The sequence below is a fragment of the Biomphalaria glabrata genome, chromosome 1 (genome assembly GCF_947242115.1).
Source record: "Biomphalaria glabrata chromosome 1, xgBioGlab47.1, whole genome shotgun sequence".
Taxonomy (NCBI): domain Eukaryota; kingdom Metazoa; phylum Mollusca; class Gastropoda; family Planorbidae; genus Biomphalaria; species Biomphalaria glabrata.
In genome coordinates, this window is record NC_074711.1 from 11,994,528 (window position 1) to 12,008,182 (window position 13,655).

At 37.3% G+C, this 13,655-nt stretch overlaps 1 protein-coding gene across 2 annotated transcripts in view; it reads right to left on the minus strand.

Annotated features, from left to right (window-relative positions):
• Nucleotides 1-11,742, minus strand: part of LOC106060589 (ras-like protein family member 12) — a 51,916-nt gene extending 40,174 nt beyond the window's left edge. For both annotated transcript variants that reach the window (XM_056022218.1, XM_056022206.1), the window contains exon 1: nt 11,380-11,742. The gene's annotated coding sequence lies outside the window, so the exon portion shown is untranslated. The remainder of the gene's footprint in view (nt 1-11,379) is intronic.
• Nucleotides 11,743-13,655: the final 1,913 nt, after the last annotated feature.

Sequence of the window (13,655 nt, forward strand, 5' to 3'; positions counted from 1 at the left end):
TGTAAAGTTCCGAAAGGGCTTTTAACTAGCAAGTCAATCAACCAGAGTGTCAGTGGCTTAGCTAGGAGTTTGCCATCATTTGGGGGGGGCGGGGGGCGCTTGACCTCTTTGGGGCCCCCTGCATTTTGTGTGATATTTAATATTTAATGTAAAAAAACATTTATTTGGGGGCCCCCAGGGGAGGATTTTCCCATTCTTCCCTCCTTCCCCCACCCTGGCTATGCCTCTGCACATTCGTGAGTAAATCGCGTGAGATGCAGGACTTAGTAACTACAAGAGATCTGAATAACTCCCCCCCCCTTCTCTCCGGAGTTGTCGAAATACGAAATGACGTTTCGGCCCATCACCAACAATAATAGCCAACAAAAACGACATCTGTAACATCCAGGTCACCCGCCGTTCAACTTAGCGGCGCTGAGCCAAAATTAATGGACTTCTGGTCAAAATGAATGAACTTCTGTCTCGCTAGGTTCACTGACTCCCTGGCGTCAGTTCTGTTAGGAGGGGAAGCAGCTGTTCTCTAGTGACATTTAAAACTTAACACTCGAACTTAAAAACTTAAAATGTTAATGTGTTTTTAAAAAAAAATAATTTTGAACACTAAATGTTTATTAGTGAAATTAAAACAGAAAAAAAAAATCAAAAAAATATTTTATTTTTTTATGTTTCGTTTTGCGGTAAAACTTTTTTTCTTCTTTCCCTATAGACAGCTATCTGCAGCCCCCAGTCCCATTGCTAATTTCTGAAAAAAAAATGTTCACGTTGATGCCATGTAAAAAAAAAAAAGCGATATAAAACAGGTTGCAATCCTCAAACTTAATAGAGAAAAAAGAAAAACACGTCCGCTTTGCATATCACTTTGGGAGCGTCAGGAACGATTGGAAGCTGCCCCCCCCCCCCGAATAGATCCATTAATTCCCATCTGCAACCTTCCCCTCAATTGAATTAAAGTCTCCTTAAACCCCCCCCCCCCCATTTAGCTTTGACTAAAAACTGATAGACCTATGACACTAATTAAAAAATACTAGATGATTATAGAGTTAGAGTGAAATTTGAAGCTCATGTGAAAGAAAGAAATTTAACGGTAATTGCAAAGACGTCATTAGCTAAAGGACAGACGCAGACGGCGAAAAGAAAATCAAAATCGACCACCGGCGGACAATGGTTATGCATGCGCTAGATGTGGCAAAATATGTAGGTCGCAGCTGGGACTGCGCATCAACGGGAAATATTGCGTTCTCATTAATCTTCGGACTCGAAGACGGAGCCTTATTATTATTAGTATTATTATAGAAATCGCGTCTTAAAAAGGAAAGTGATAATTTTCAAATCCTTAGCAAGAGATAAAAAAAAAACAATACAACAAGCGTATAGAAGAGTTTACGTATATATATATATTATTTGCTTCCTATATATATATATATATATATATATATATATATATATATATATATATATATATATATATATATATATATGCTTCCTAATGGCATGAGTATCAAATAGCCTCTGACAACCAGTCCAACTCCTGGCCTTCACGTGTGGCTCAGATATTGAGTCCGGCGGAACTGTTCTCTGTAACAGGAGAAAGGGCAAAGGCGAGTAACTGGCGCCTTAACCAGTAAGCTTCGGGCAGGAGGGACTCGTTAGCCATGGCTGGCTACCCACCTAGGAGAAGGAAAACTCTGAATTCAAACCTCTGTTGCCTTGCAGCTATACCCAATCATGGGAAAGGCTTCGGGAGTCAACCCTGAGGAAAAATCAGGAGCTGGCGACCCTAAGGCAGTTTGCAGCACCCAGTGCTACACTCTGGCAGAACCTGCGACTCCGCTGACCACAAACTGTATCAGCACTGCCGTTCCTTTGGATACATCAGCTGCGTGGAGTGGGGGAAATATCATTCCGACCACAACTAATGCCCAGGCATTCATCTCATTTCCATTAGATGATCCATAGTCGCTTTGCGACTAAAGGAGGCCATATATATATATATATACTCGTATTCCTTAAGAGGGGGAGGTAGTCATATTTAAATATAATGTAAATCTTCTTAGTTACGAATACTTGTGACCAGGACAGACAATCCGAGAGGGGGCCTAGCCCTAACCCACCGGTACAACGTAGACTGACTTGCTTGATACAGAGAATAACTACAGAGACGTCTTAAGACACTGCATAGAGGAGGTCCACTTACAGAGGTCAAGGCCTACTCGATCTGACATTGAAGAAAGATTTTGAAGATCAACTCTCAGCATTATCATAGTTGAATATATTAATAAAGTTGATCAACTGATTTGATGACCTCGGGTCGATGTTGTTGGTGCTTCAAAAAGTATAATTATTATTTTAGTTTTAATCTAGCATAATATAATTGCTTATCTCCTCTACTAGCTAATGCTCAAACTACACTCTTGTCTTATCAATGAGATAATTTCCATATTAACACATTTAAATTATCTTCAACACGTATCCATGTAAAGTTCCACTTTCAGACAGGGCAGATAATGTAAAGGTCATCTGTTTCTGTGGCCAGCACAACGACTAAAGGCCTTTACTTTTCCCCAACTAATGTCAGGTACCCATTCGAGCTGGGTGGACTCAGCGGCGCCCGAAGATCCCGAAATTAAAAATCCCAGTCTTCACCAGGATTCGAACCCCGGACCCTGGTTCGGTAACCAGCTCAGCCATCGTGCCTATAGTTAAGGCTAGTGCTTGATAAATAATAAATAAACTAAAAAAAAAAAAAAAAACTAAAAATATTAATAGAAATAACTATTGATGTAACTTTCTTTTTTACCAGAAATAGTTTTCTATTAGGCAATCCTCTCAGCTCAATTATCTAACAGTAAACAGTTGGTAAACAAAGCTAATGAGAACTGATGATCTTTAGCTAGACGATAACCAACAACTTTTATAACATAATTGTTCTGGAGTGTGTGTGGGTGTTTCTATGGTGACGGTGGGAAGAGGTTAGCGATTGGTTGTGAATGATGCAAGTTAGGTGGCATTGTCGTCATTTGGTCTTAGTTAGGTCAGACGTCTCTAGAACGTGAGACTGACAGGTTGCGTTATTATAAGGTGAGTTAGATTTCGTTAAAGAATATATTTCCTAAAGTCTAGTACATTTATTTGATTTCATATCAAATTGATTTTGTATATTATAATAAAAGTTATATTTAGTTTTGTTCACAAAAAAGTTTTTTAGTTAAGATCCATTACAGCGGTTTAGTTGTCTACCATCAGTCTACCATCAGTCTACCATCAGTCTATCATCAGTCTACCATCAGTTTGTAGCTACAAGTCAATGACAGGCAACAAACATAATAAAAATAATAATGGTAATGTTTTCAGTTTTAAAGATTAAGAATGAGTGCTATGTGTCACATGACTACGCAAACCCAGTTGCCACCTGCATATTTTGTCACATCTAATGCGGACAAAACCGTTGTCCTCAGAATGGTGGGGTATTATAGTTTTCTTGTCGTCCGCAAGGGATGGTCTTGGTGCCTCAAAAGTATCTCCTCGACCTTCGTGCAAGCTCTGCAGCTATTTTTAGCGGGACGAGAAACGATGCTCTTTGGCTGGAAGACAGTCTCTGCTTTGATTCAAGTTAATTCGATAACTTTACATAGAATTATATAAACAGGGCCTGCCTTAGACAATTGGAGACTCTAGGCCAGGCATGTCAAACATAGCGTTCGCGGGCCTCATGCGGTCCAAGAACACTTTACATGCTTCACGCTTGGCCACCTCAAGAATTATCAAAATAATGTTAAGTTATTAAGCGTTTAACAGTCACCACTACTTTTTAGAAAAAAAGGTTTACTGCAAAGTAAAAAAAAACGTGACAATGAACTTCGTTGAACTTATGAACTATGTTAGCACAGTTGTCTATATTCATGAGGGCCCGTGACAGGAATTTTTGGGACATGAGGAACGACTTGAGCCCTGTTCTCTGCATAACATCACAACAAGCGAAGATGTTTTTGAGATATAACAGGAGGTGATATTATAGTACAATTTACCTTTGGCAAAGCTAGCTAGTCTAGCAACGGACGGCGCACTAACTATGATTGGGGTTAGAAATGGTGTTGGTGTAAAGCTAATAAGAGACACTGATACTTATTTTAAATTTCTCATTTTCAGTGCATCATTCAACAAGAAGCATTATGTGCAAAGCAATTACAGTTCCAACTTGTGTTAAGACCAGTTTCTGTCGCTGTGAATTTTATTCGTGACTTGGCTTAAATCATCGCCAATTTTCAATGTTTCTGGATGAGATTGGACACGAATTTGATTGTGTTCCCTACTACACAAAATTCCGCTGGCTCTCCTGAGATTTTTTGCACTGCGTGAGGAAATGGTATTGTTTCAGACCATGAAAGGTGAACCTGTTGAATATCTCCTAACTGACGAATTGGTTCATGATTTGGTATTTGCAGTTGATATCACTGGTCACCTGCAAGACTTGAATTTGAAACTTCAAAGTAAAGACTAAATTGTCACAACTGCGTGTAATCATGTGAAGTGCTTTCAAGCAAAATTACGACAGTGGATAAATCAAATATGAAGAGAAAATCTTGTTCACTTCTCAACGTGTCAGGAACTAAAAAGATTAAATACGGCTGCAACATTTGGTAAAAATGTCTTACACCTGGAATCGTTAGTAGATGCTTGCAATGACCGTTTTCGTGACTTGGTTTCATACGAGCAAGAAGTTTCGTTGTTTGTATCTCCATTTTCATTTCCTCATGAAAATGCTACTTATAATGTGCAACAAGAGCAGATAGAATTGCAGTCAGATTCTTAAAATAAATAAGTAAAAATAAATTATGGCTTTTAAATAGCGCTACTTTCATGCTTATAGCATCCTCAGAGCGCTTTGGTCCAATCTCAATAGTGGACCAGTGGGGGGAGGGGTATCTAGGAGAAGGTTGAAAGCGAAGTATATAGAAGTGGCTGTGACAAAATTTTACGGTACATTGACTTTGGGAAATTTGCAGACATGCTATGTTTGCTACTTTCTCAATGAGCAGTTCATATCCACAATAAAAGCTACAAAAACATCTCAACGTTCGAGATTATCTGATCACAAATTGTCATCAGTGATGAAAGTGTCAGTGGCCACTTCAACCTGACATTAATAAACTTGTATCCCAGAAAAGATGTCAACATCAGGGGCAACGAAAATAATGCGTAATCATAATACTATCTAATAAACAAATGAACAAAATAATAATAATAACTAAGGGACATGTAAACCATTAGTTATTGCATTCTATTGCATCGATTCTAATGTGCATAAAATTAGTAGGCTGTTTTTCAACTGATTTTTGGCTGTGGCCCTTAAGGTCATAGTAGTTTTTAATGCGGCTCATACACCTTAATGAGTTTGACATGCCTGCTTTAGGCGAAGTGAATTTGGTATCTCCAAATGAAATAGTAAAATTAAAAATGAACAGCAAATAACGAAATGTTATTCAAAGCCTAGTCTACTCCAACACCACATTGGACACAAGTTTCATTTGTAAAAAAATGTTTTGAGTCCTGTGCGAGGCTATCATCAATTGGAGGCCCTAGGCGGCTGCCTAGTTTGCCTATGCCAACGGCCGGCTCTGATATAATTACAAAATCATTGATTTAGAAAGACGATTGGTCAGAAGTCTAATGGTCTTTAGTTTTAGTGGACTCTAATTACATTCTAAACATAAATTAGAAATTCTAGTCGTTACGATTACGTCGGTCATTGCATTATCTGACTATCCCAAGGCTAAGTCATGTCATCCCAAGGCTAAGTCATGTCATCCCAAGCTGGTGCAAGATAAATGGGATACAGAACTGAGTGAGGATGAGTAGAGAAAGTATTAGAGTAAAGGAGAGATAGATAAATAGGAGAGATAGATGAATAGAAGAAATAGATGAATAGGAGAGATAGATGAATAGGAGATGAATAGAAGAGATAGATGAGTAGAAGAAATAGATGGATAGGAGAGACAGATGAATAGGAGATGACTAGAAGAGATAGATGAATAGGAGAGATAGATGAATAGGAGATGACTAGAAGAGATAGTTGAATAGGAGAGATAGATGAATAGGAGATGAATAGAAGAGATAGATGAATAGAAGATATAGATGAATAGGAGAGATAGATGAATAGAAGAGATAGATGAATAGGAGAGATAGATGAATAGGAGATGAATAGAAGAGATAGATGAATATGAGAGATAGATGAATAGGAGATGACTAGAAGAGATAAATGAATGGGAGAGATAGATGAATAGGAGAGACAGATGAATAGGAGAGACAGATAAATAGGAGATGACTAGAAGAGATAGATTAATAGGAGAGATTGATGAATAGGAGATGACTAGAAGAGATAGATGACTAGAAGAGATAGATGAATAGGAGAGATAGATGAAAAGGAGATGAATAGGAGAGATAGATGAAAAGGAGAGATAGATGAAAAGGAGAGATAGATGAAAAGGAGAGATAGATGAAAAGGAGATGAATAGGAGAGATAGATGAAAAGAAGATGAATAGGAGAGATAGATGAAAAGGAGATGAATAGGAGAGATATATGAAAAGGAGAGATAGATGAAAAGGAGAGATAGATGAAAAGGAGATGAATAGGAGAGATAGATGAATTGGAGAGATATATGAATAGGAGAGATAGATGAATTGGAGAGATAGATAAATAGGAGAGATAGATGAATAGGAGAGATAGATGAATAGGAGAGATAGATGAAAAGGAGATGAATAGGGGAGATAGATGAATTGGAGAGATAGATGAATTGGAGAGATAGATAGATGAATAGGAGAGATAGATGAATAGGAGAGATAGATGAATAGGAGAGATAGATGAATAGGAGAGATAGATAAATAGGATAGGATAAATAGGAGAGATAGATGAATAGGAGAGATAGGTGAATAGGAGAGATAGATGAATAGGAGATGAATAGGAGAGATAGATGAATTGGAGAGATAGATGAATAGGAGAGATAGATGAATAGGAGAGATAGACGAATAGGAGAGATAGATGAAAAGGAGAGATAGATGAATAGGAGAGATAGATGAATTGGAGAGATAGATGAATAGGAGAGATAGATGAATTGGAGAGATAGATGAATAGGAGAGATAGATGAATAGGAGAGATAGATGAATAGGAGATGAATAGGAGAGATAGATGAATTGGAGAGATAGATGAATAGGAGAGATAGATGAAAAGGAGATGAATAGGAGAGATAGATGAATTGGAAATGACTAGAAGAAATACATGAATTGGAGAGATAGATGAATAGGAGATGAATAGGAGAGATAGATGAATAGGAGAGACAGATGAATAGGAGAGCTAGATAAATATAAGGGATAGATAAACAAGAGAGATAGATGAAGAGATAGATGAATAGGAGAGATAGATAAATAGGAGAGATAGATGAATAGGAGAGATAGGTGAATAGGAGAGATAGATGAATAGGAGATGAAAAGGAGATGAATAGGAGAGATAGATGAAAAGGAGAGATAGATGAAAAGGAGAGATAGATGAAAAGGAGATGAATAGGAGAGATAGATGAATTGGAGAGATATATGAATAGGAGAGATAGATGAATTGGAGAGATAGATAAATAGGAGAGATAGATGAATAGGAGAGATAGATGAATTGGAGAGATAGATGAAAAGGAGAGATAGATGAAAAGGAGATGAATAGGAGAGATAGATGAATTGGAGAGATATATGAATAGGAGAGATAGATGAATTGGAGAGATAGATAAATAGGAGAGATAGATGAATAGGAGAGATAGATGAATAGGAGAGATAGATGAAAAGGAGATGAATAGGAGAGATAGATGAATTGGAGAGATAGATGAATTGGAGAGATAGATGAATAGGAGAGATAGATGAATAGGAGAGATAGATGAATAGGAGAGATAGATGAATAGGAGAGATAGATAAATAGGAGAGATAGATGAATAGGAGAGATAGGTGAATAGGAGAGATAGATGAATAGGAGATGAATAGGAGAGATAGATGAATTGGAGAGATAGATGAATAGGAGAGATAGATGAATAGGAGAGATAGACGAATAGGAGAGATAGATGAATAGGAGAGATAGATGAAAAGGAGAGATAGATGAATAGGAGAGATAGATGAATTGGAGAGATAGATGAATAGGAGAGATAGATGAATTGGAGAGATAGATGAATAGGAGAGATAGATGAATAGGAGAGATAGATGAATAGGAGATGAATAGGAGAGATAGATGAATTGGAGAGATAGATGAATAGGAGAGATAGATGAAAAGGAGATGAATAGGAGAGATAGATGAATTGGAAATGACTAGAAGAAAAGGAGAGATAGATGAAAAGGAGATGAATAGGAGAGATAGATGAATTGGAGAGATAGATGAAAAGGAGAGATAGATGAAAAGGAGAGATAGATGAAAAGGAGATGAATAGGAGAGATAGATGAATTGGAGAGATAGATGAAAAGGAGAGATAGATGAAAAGGAGATGAATAGGAGAGATAGATGAATTGGAGAGATATATGAATAGGAGAGATAGATGAATTGGAGAGATAGATAAATAGGAGAGATAGATGAATAGGAGAGATAGATGAATAGGAGAGATAGATGAAAAGGAGATGAATAGGGGAGATAGATGAATTGGAGAGATAGATGAATTGGAGAGATAGATAGATGAATAGGAGAGATAGATGAATAGGAGAGATAGATGAATAGGAGAGATAGATGAATAGGAGAGATAGATAAATAGGATAGGATAAATAGGAGAGATAGATGAATAGGAGAGATAGGTGAATAGGAGAGATAGATGAATAGGAGATGAATAGGAGAGATAGATGAATTGGAGAGATAGATGAATAGGAGAGATAGATGAATAGGAGAGATAGACGAATAGGAGAGATAGATGAAAAGGAGAGATAGATGAATAGGAGAGATAGATGAATTGGAGAGATAGATGAATAGGAGAGATAGATGAATTGGAGAGATAGATGAATAGGAGAGATAGATGAATAGGAGAGATAGATGAATAGGAGATGAATAGGAGAGATAGATGAATTGGAGAGATAGATGAATAGGAGAGATAGATGAAAAGGAGATGAATAGGAGAGATAGATGAATTGGAAATGACTAGAAGAAATACATGAATTGGAGAGATAGATGAATAGGAGATGAATAGGAGAGATAGATGAATAGGAGAGACAGATGAATAGGAGAGCTAGATAAATATAAGGGATAGATAAACAAGAGAGATAGATGAAGAGATAGATGAATAGGAGAGATCGATGAATAAGTTTAATACATTTCTGATACTAGTGATCACTACATATTTTGGAGAATATATAATTGGATTTAAATATTATGCTAAGTAAATCTTACTAGCCGATGAATATGGTATAATATATGTAACAGTGTAAGTTAATTCAATATTGTTTAAACTTGAAGTCATTATCCACCTAAACAAAATATTTCTTATGTTACATAGCTGTGTAGTGAAAATGATGATTGTTTCTCTTCGGAACAAACAATTTTGAAAAACATTGTTTCATTATTGAGATTTTATTTTAAAGATGGTAACGGTTTAAAATTGAGGTAATTTTATAGTGAGGTCTCATATATAATTGTTAACCCTCTTGACTAACTTTTGTTGTTGTTGTTGTTTTTCTACCTTGAGAACTTTGGAAAGAATTTTTTTTCATAAACCTTTCTTTCTGCTTTTCTTGTGCAAACATTATATCTGACTCCTTTACATCGACCAGCATTAAACAGCTCTGATTCACTGACTCCTTTACATCGACCAGCATTAAACATCTTTGATTCTCTGACTCCTTTACATCGACCAGCATTGAACATCTTTGATTCTCTGACTCCTTTACATCGACCAGCATTAAACAGCTCTGATTCACTGACTCCTTTACATCGACCAGCATTAAACATCTTTGATTCTCTGACTCCTTTACATCGACCAGCATTAAACATCTTTGATTCTCTGACTCCTTTACATCGACCAGCATTGAACATCTTTGATTCTCTGACTCCTTTACATCGACCAGCATTGAACATCTTTGATTCTCTGACTCCTTTACATCGACCAGCATTAAACATCTTTGATTCTCTGACTCCTTTACATCGACCAGCATTGAACATCTTTGATTCTCTGACTCCTTTACATCGACCAGCATTGAACATCTTTGATTCACTGACTCCTTTACATCGACCAGCATTAAACATCTTTGATTCTCTGACTCCTTTACATCGACCAGCATTGAACATCTTTGATTCTCTGACTCCTTTACATCGACCAGCATTAAACAGCTCTGATTCACTGACTCCTTTACATCGACCAGCATTAAACATCTTTGATTCTCTGACTCCTTTACATCGACCAGCATTAAACATCTTTGATTCTCTGACTCCTTTACATCGACCAGCATTGAACATCTTTGATTCTCTGACTCCTTTACATCGACCAGCATTGAACATCTTTGATTCTCTGACTCCTTTACATCGACCAGCATTGAACATCTTTGATTCTCTGACTCCTTTACATCGACCAGCATTGAACATCTTTGATTCTCTGACTCCTTTATATCGACCAGCATTAAACAGCTCTGATTCTCTGACTCCTTTACATCGACCAGCATTGAACATCTTTGATTCTCTGACTCCTTTACATCGACCAGCATTAAACAGCTCTGATTCACTGACTCCTTTACATCGACCAGCATTGAACAGATCTGATTCTCTGACTCCTTTACATCGACCAGCATTGAACAGATCTGATTCTCTGACTCCTTTACATCGACCAGCATTGAACAGATCTGATTCTCTGACTCCTTTACATCGACCAGCATTGAACAGATCTGATTCTCTGACTCCTTTACATCGACCAGCATTGAACATCTTTGATTCTCTGACTCCTTTACATCGACCAGCATTGAACAGCTCTGATTCTCTGACTCCTTTACATCGACCAGCATTGAACTGCTTTGATTCTCTGACTCCTTTACATCGACCAGCATTGAACATCTTTGATTCTCTGACTCCTTTACATCGACCAGCATTAAACAGCTCTGATTCTCTGACTCCAAACATTCTAGCCGAGCTAATAGGTAACATAAAGCCAAATCTCTATTCCCGCGTCTTGACATTCCCGGTGTTTATAAGGTCTGTTCATGTTTACCAGACTGCCATAAGTCACTAAGTACATACACCAGCCACCCATATGTAAAATATGTTTACTAGCATACGGTGTACATATAGCTCTACATCTTTGTAGCTATCATATCTCTTATAGCATATGTTTGTTTACGATGCCATAACTGGCCTTAACAATCATAGAAATAGATCATAGACTTTCTTACCAATGTTGAATAGAATTCCATCAGGGTTTTTTTAAAATCACTTATCTGGGTTTTATCTTGCTCAATTTTCTGTCTTACGTCTCTCAGCAGACGTCAGAAGTTAAAAAAAGAAAAACAAAAAAATAGTAATAGACTAATAACTCCACAGCAAATTACTCCAGAGAAACTCGATCAAAATAAATGTACAACATGTTGAGTTGGTCTTCACTTCCAAGACACAAACAGTTAGAAGAGTGGAACGAGGAAACAAAAAAAAAGAAAAACACGACTCTCACGATGCACTCACGCGAACACACACACGCGGCTCCTCTAGTTTGTATAGTGCTGTCTGGTACCTGCCTACAGCACGTGTATATCACACACAATACAGCGTGAGCACCACCTTCTTCCCGCCACTCTCTATGCCCCGTGAGCGGGGGAAATATAGTGGGTGAAACAAAATGTCGGCGTTGTTAGAATTAAGTATTTCTCACTAGATCTGGGTATTTAAGATCGTAATGCCTCGAATTAAGATATTTTTTTCCCTCGCACTATTTATTAGACGGAGTTATTAACTTTGCATTAAACTCGTTTGCTATCCTTCCATCTGCTGGGTTTTTACCCTAACACTGGGCTAAATAGCTAGGTAGTATATAATTCACAAAAACCGGACAGAACAGAATGAGACAGCATATGTTCCGGAAGCTAAAAATTGGGACTAGCGAAATCTGCCCTTGTGGAGTGTCACCAGAAAATTCTGACCATGTCTTTCAAAGCTGCATTCTTTACCAAGAGGCCCGAACAAGACACTGGCTCCAAAATATCCCAATAGAAAGAAAACTATATGGAGAGCTCCCACTGCACAGTTCATCTCTTAAGGTCTAGTCATCTGAACGCTTCAACATAACAATGAGAACGAGGAGGAAGAAGAATAAGATAAGAAAAAAATAAGATAAGAAGAAGAATAAGATAAGAAGAAGAATAAGATAAGAAGCGTACATTCTGGATACACAGAAGAAGGTGAAGGACACAAAATGCCGTATCTTCTTATCTCTGCCCAACTGGAACGACACACATCTGTGTTGACAATCACGTGATAGTATGTTTTTCAAGAAACTTCAATTTACTATCAGTAAAAGTAAAGTCCTCTTTCAAGCCTTAAAGTTCATAAATCAAGTGATAAAGTTCAGGTGTTACAGATCGTGCGCTTAAAGAGAATTTCTGGTGGCCAGCTGTTGTGTCAGACATCGACTTGTACCATCAGACATCTGGAAGACAACTAAGCCGCTGAAAGCGTATTATATTTACTTATAACTTATAAAACTTGAAATAGCTTCTTAGTGAACAATACAAAGTATAACTTTTATTACAAGATTGAACAAAACATCAGCTTGAGATGAATTGAAATCAATGTAGTAGACTTAAGTACTAATATCAAATAGTATTTTGAACTCATTCTAGACTCACTACAAAATACTTCTTTTCCCCTCTGGCAATCCAGAGTCGTCTGTTGTATCTAAGACCGCTGACGACAATGCCGTTTATCTTGCATCTTTCACACTGCACAGCTAACCTCTTCCCACCGTCACCATAGAAACACACACACACACACTCCATAACACCAGCACAAGGACCAACTGACTTTATCTTCATCCTCTAATGTTAAGTTCATTTTAAATAGTGTTGGGCTGGGGTCGACTCAAGGACGTCCTAAAAAACCGAATTAAGAAAAAAAAAAATCCCAGTCTTCGGTGGGATTTGAGCTCATGATATCTAGATGCGAAAGTCAAACGCCTAGTCCCGTTGACATAATGTCCGTGAAATTCAATTCGATATATTTATAATTTTATTGACAGTTGTTTTTTTTTTACACTTTTGTTTGAAAAAGTTTTGATGTTCTATCCGTATGTTTTAGCCTAATTCTCATTTTTTTTAAAACAAAGCTTAAATCAACTCACACATTGTGTACAAAGCTTATATCAACTCACACATTGTGTACAAAGCTTAAATCAACTCACACATTGTGTACAAAGCTTATATCAACCTACACATTGTGTACAAAGCTTATATCAACTCACACATTGTGTACAAAGCTTATATCAACCCACACATTGTGTACAAAGCTTAAATCAACCCACAGATTGTGTACAAAGCTTAAATCAACCCACACATTGTGTACAAAGCTTAAATCAACCCACACAATGTGTACAAAGCTTATATCAACCCACACATTGTGTACAAAGCTTATATCAACCCACACATTGTGTACAAAGCTTATATCAACCCACACATTGTGT